This window comes from Carlito syrichta, unplaced genomic scaffold (genome assembly GCF_000164805.1).
Source record: "Carlito syrichta isolate Samal-C Ts95f unplaced genomic scaffold, Tarsius_syrichta-2.0.1 Scaffold301924, whole genome shotgun sequence".
Classification (NCBI taxonomy): Eukaryota; Metazoa; Chordata; class Mammalia; order Primates; family Tarsiidae; genus Carlito; species Carlito syrichta.
The window spans coordinates 103,378-109,660 of NW_007246020.1; positions in this window are offsets into that span (position 1 = coordinate 103,378).

Below are 6,283 nucleotides of genomic sequence, written 5' to 3' on the forward strand. Positions count from 1 at the left end.
GAGCAAACTAAGCCCAAAGCAAGCCAAAAGAAGAAGGTAGTAAATACAATAATGAATTGCAGATGGCACTGAAAACAGAAAAATGACAGAGAAAATCAATGAGAGCAAAAGCTGGTTTGCTGAAAAGATAAGCAATATTAATAAACCTTTAATAATAGTGACAAAGAAAGAAGACAAAAACTGCCAATATCAGAAATGAGAGAAGAGCTATTAGACCCCCACCAACATTAAAATTATAATAAGGGAAAACAACGCACAACTCTACATACATAAATTCAATAACTTAGATGAAATGAACCAGTTCTTGAAAACCACAAACTACCAAAACTTACCCAGATGAAAAAGATAACGAGATTAGTCCTATAACTGGTAAATAAATTAAATTCATAGTTTAAAACTTTCTGAACAAAAGAATGCTCTAGGCCTATACAGTTTCCCTGACAAATTTTACAAAACATTTAAAGAAGAAATCGCACTGATTCTACATAATCTCTTCCAGGAAATAGAAGAGGCAGGGACATTTCCCAACTTTTTTTATGAGACCATCATTAACTTGATACCAAAATCAAAGAAAGTACAACAAAAGAAAACTACAAACCAAAAACCTTCAGGAACATACATGCAAAAATCCTCAATAGGATATTAGGAAATCGAATTCAGCAACATATAAAATGAATAATATACTATGACCAAATGGAATTTATCTTGGGAATGCAAAGCAAGTTCAATATCCAGAAATCAATCATTGTAATCTACCATATTAACCATCTAAAGAGAAAATTAATACATGATTATATCAATTAGTAAAAGAGAAAGCATTTTTTTTGTTTTTACAAAATTCAACAGCTCTTCATTTTCTTTGAAGGCTCAGTGAGCTAGAAATAGAAGGAAACTTTCTCAACCTGATGAAAACCCTGGAAACTAGTATTATACTTAATGATGAAAGACTCAATGCTTTCCCTCAAATATCAGGAACAGAGCAAAAATGTCTATTCTCATAACTACTACTAAGTCTTGTAAGGAAATCCTAGCCAGTGAAATAAGACAAGATAAAGATATAAAGGTATGTAGATTGGAAAGGAAGAAGTAAAAATGTATATATATTCAGATAACATGATCACCTACATAAAAATTCCTGAGAAATTACAGAAAAAATAGCACTCCTAGAACTGAAGCGAGTTTAGCAAAAGGACACAAAAGATCAACATACAAAATGCAACTGCATTTTTATATACTAGCGATGAATTATTGGAAGCCATTTTTTAAAAATACCATCTATAATACCTCCAAAAACTGAAATACTTAGGTAAGAATCTAACAAAATATATACAGCATCTATATGATGAAAACTACAAAATAATAGTAAAAGAAAATTTAAAAGGCCTAAATAAAAGGTGATATATACAGTCATCTCTTGGCTTTTGCAGAGGCTTGGTTCCAGGAAACCCTGTAGATATAAAAATCCACAGACACACAGGTTCCTTATATAAAATGGTATATCATTTGCATATAACCTATGCATACCCTCTCATATTCTTTAAATCGCCTCTAGATTATTTACAATACTGAATACAATGTAAATGCTATGTAAATAGTTGTTATACTGTATTTTTTATTCATACTATTTTTATTACTACATTGTTATTCTTTTTCAAATATTTTTGATTTGCTGTTGGTTCAGTTTACTAGTGTCGAACCCACAAATACAGAAGGCTGACTGTACCACGGTCATTTACCGGAAGACTCAAGGAGGAAATATTGAAAGATTTCAAATTTCCCCAGAAGAATCTATAGATATAACCCATTGCCAATAAAAATTTCAGCAGGAATATTTTTGTAATCATAGGCATGCTGATTCAAAAATGTATATTGAAAGGCAATGGAACTAGAACAGCCAAAACAATTTTTTAAAATAAAACTAAGTTTGGGGAAACTAGATGTCCTAACTTTACTATATAAACCTACAGTAATCATGACAATGTGGTATTGGTAATGTGGTAGAAACACAGGTTAAGGGAGCAGAGTAGACTACCAGAAATAGATCTCACAAATGTAGACAACTGATCTTTGACAAAGGTGCAAAGGCAAATTCAATGGAGAAAGGATAGTTTGGCTTTTTTTTTTCAATAAGTGGTGTTAGAACAATAGAACATCTATATGAAAAAAATAAAGCCCTAAACTTCATGCGTTATACAAAAGTTAGCTAGCTCAAAGTCATACAATCGTTTAAGAAGAAAATAATTGTGACCTGGAATTAAGCAAAGATTTGCTAGACATAACACCCAAAACAGAATCAATAAAAGAAATATTTGATAAGTTGGATTTTATCAAAATTTAAAAGCTTTTATTCTATGAAAGACACTCTTCAGATAATGAAAAGAGAAGTTACAGACTGGTTAAAAATATGGGCAAATCACATATTTAACTCAACAGCAAGAAAACAAACAACCCAATTAAAAAAAGGTGAAAACTTGAATAGACACTTCACTTAAGAGGATATAGAAATGGAAAAGTTGCTCAACATCATTAACTATTAGAGAAATGCAAATTAAAACCATAATGAGACGCCGGTCTACATCTATTAAAATAGCCCCAAATAAAAAAACACACACACAACCAAAAACAATAAACATTTTTTGGCAGTTTGTTATAAAGTTAATCATCATTTATCATCTAATGCAACAATCCTACTCCTGGGTTTTCCCTTGGAGAAATGAAAACTGTTTATACAAAAAGTTATACAGAAACATTTATAGAATGTCTATTCATAATCACTCCAGACTTATTAATCCAATGAGTAGATAAACTGATATACTCACATGGTGGAATATTACTCAGGAAAAAAAAAAAAAAGGAATGAACTACTGATCAGTATAGCAACTTTGGTGAATTGCAAGAATGTTACATGAAATGAAAGAACTGGTCTCAAAAGTTCCCATATTATATAATTCCATTTATAAGACATTTTCAAAAACATAAAACTACGGTGTTAGAGAACAGACCAGTGGTACTCAGTTTCATGATGGTATAAGGATGAGACTACAATAAAAATACCAGCCAAGGTTTTGTGTTTTTTTGTTTTGTTTTGTTTTATATCAGTACTCTAATTCTACAGTTCATTAGAGAAATACAAGCAAAAGTATCCAAGGACATTCTGAAAAAGAGGATTAAAAAAGGTGGATTTCCTCTGTAAATCTGGAAATGCACTACAAAGCTATAATAATTAAAAGAGTGTGGCAGTAAAGTGTGAATAAACAGACAAATCATTGGAACAGAATAGACAGTCCAGACATAGATCCAAAAAACAATTAGAAATTTAGTATATAATAAAGATGGAATATGACTATCAGCAGAAAAAAGGTTGATTATTCAATAAATAGTTTGGGGACACTTAAGTAGCTATCTGGAAAAGAAAAATAAAGTTGTATATTGAGCCCTACCCCTTCTACCATAATACATTCTAAAGTATTCAAAAAATTAAATTAAGAAAAAAATGGAAACATTAAAGCACTGAATTTATTTTTGTAATGTTGGAATAAGAAAAGGCCTCTCTCACTATGCCATACACCTTAGAAGTCAGAAAAGAATTGACAGATACATTTGGCTCCTTATAAATATTTGCAATGTCTAGAAAAAAATGTTAAAAAACAAAATCATGTTAAACACTGAGAAATCATTTATAATATATATCATACAAAAAGGGCTAATTTCTGGTGATAAAGCCTCTCCTAACCAGTGAGATAAAAGACTAATAATCTAAGATTTTAAAGATTTGTAAATATCTGAATAGACAGTTCATAGAAAAAGAAATATGTTTAACTTCATTAATTAATAAGATAAATTCAAAGTAAAATATAATAACAATTTTAAATGTCAGAACTACAAAAAAAGTTGATAACACAAAGTTTTGACAAGGACTTAAGGAAATAGGTAATTTTACATAATGCTAGCTGGGATTCAGTATCTATGGAGGGGAACAGGTCAATACCCATGAAAAAAAAAGTCACAAGTTCTATAATCTAAACGCTACTCTTCTAGGACTCATTTGACATAAATAGTCACACAAGTATGAAATGACATATGAATATATACATAGCTGCAAAATATTATTAAAATATTGTTTGTAATAACAATAGAATGGAAACAACTATTCATGAACAGAATGCTCATTAAATTAAATATTGTGCATTCATTTCATGTCATACCAAGCTCCCATCTCAAGGCCTTTTTTTAAAAAAATAGAGGTGGGATATACATAACATATCATTTTTCCAGTTTAACCATTTTCAAGTCAGTCTTCAGTGGCATTAAGGACGTTCACGGTGCTGTGCACCACTCTCCATTCCCAGAATTTTCTCGTTGTCCCAAGCACAAACTCTGCTTTATGAGGCGATAACTCTTCATCATCATATCCCCTGCCCCACAGCCATGGGAACCTCTGTTCTAATCCCCGTCTTGATGAAAGTGCTATGCTCAGACACGTCATAGATGTAGGGTCAAATGACACATTGTGTGTGTCCTATGGTGTCTGGCTTCTTTCGCTTAGTGTAGTGTTTTCAAGGTCCATCCCCATTATACATGCTCTCAAGGCCTTTCAATTGCTGTTGTCATTGGAAAGCATCTCCCCAGATTTCCTCAGGGCTCCTGACAACTTTGGCTCTTCACCCTCCTGTCAACATGGTAAGACCTGACCACACGATTTAAAATTGTGCCCATTCTCTATGCCTTTTCTCTGCTTTTATTTTTCCCAGTGTCTCTCTCAACCATCTGACATGCCACATATGAGAGGGGATCCAAAATGATGGAATTTATTTAGTAAAAATTGTATATTTATTCTTACATGTTTAAACTTCAGTCACCTTCCAAGTACTCTCCATTTGATGCAACACACCTATTGATAGGCTTTTACCACTGCTCAAAAACAGTTTTTGAGCTTGTCAATTTTGATGTCTTCTAGTGCTTCTGCTGATATTTGCCTGTTCCACATCAGCAAAACGTTTCCCTTGGAGGACGTTTTTCATCCGGGGAAACAAAAAAAAGTCACTCAGGGTGAGACCAGGTAAATCGGGAGGGTGAGGCATGGGGGTCGTGCCACCTTTGGTCCAAAACTACCGAACACTCAATGCATGTGGGCAAGTGCGCTTGCAAACCACCCCTTGTGAAATGGGCAAATGCCTTGAAAGAATCTCCAGAAAAATTCACTGAAGCCGAACACAGCCTCTCACAGCAACACTAGCTGGTACACAGCTGCTGACAGGTTACTACAGCACTCACCTAGTGGAGGAAGCCTGTACTACAAGGGGCCTGCCCTCCAAAAGAGAATTTTGTGGTTTTTTGGGTCCCCCCCTCCGTATTCTAGCTCTTAATATCTGCAGTGATAAGATTTGCAATTCCACTTGGACGTGCAGTAAACTGGGAGGAATTGGGGGTCTTTCTCTGTTGTCTCGTTAGAGCCTCTGCTGTGCTCCTTCTCCCACCTCCAACCAGAATCTGTCCCATCATGAGAGTCTCTCCTCTCCAGGGGAGCCTATCTCAGGCTCTGGGCTTCTTCTCCCCTCTCTAGAATGTGTGTCAATATTTCCAGCACCTGGAGCCATAGGTTAGTCACTGCTCAATTATACTTGTCAGATGAATAAAACAATGTAACTATTCAACAAAAGGATAGGACAGTACAATGGATTGCCATGCGGCCGGTAAAATGTACTGATTTGGATGACATAAATCATGTCTACACTATAGTTGTGGTTACAAATGACATATAGAGTATAGCCCTATTTCATAAAAATATACATGTGTGTATGTATACACAGGATTTGGGAGGGGGGGCTTTTACTGTCTATACAGTTTTGTATTGTTTGCATTTACAATAGATTATTTTTGATATCAAAATAAACATATTTCCCTTTTTTCTCATTCAAACCCGAATTGTTGAAGCCACATACTTTAACAAGGAAGAGAGCACTCTAGTCACCATCTCAGCCACTAGACAGAATGCAGGATAAAAAACCCAAGTAATAATGATGGTGGTTATAAAAGTCAACATTCACTGAGTGCTTAAATTCTGCCAGGCACTGCTGCATGTAAATAAATGCTTTACATGCGCTAACTCACATAATGCTCCCAGCAGCACCCGGAGGAAGACAGTGGTACTGTCCCCTGACACAGATGAGGAAGCTGAGACACACAGAAGTTTCAGAGTGTGTTCGGGGTCACCCTACCCTCCCACAGCCCCTGGTACCCTTCCCTTCCAGTCCTCACCACACCACACGGTCATCACTTAGTA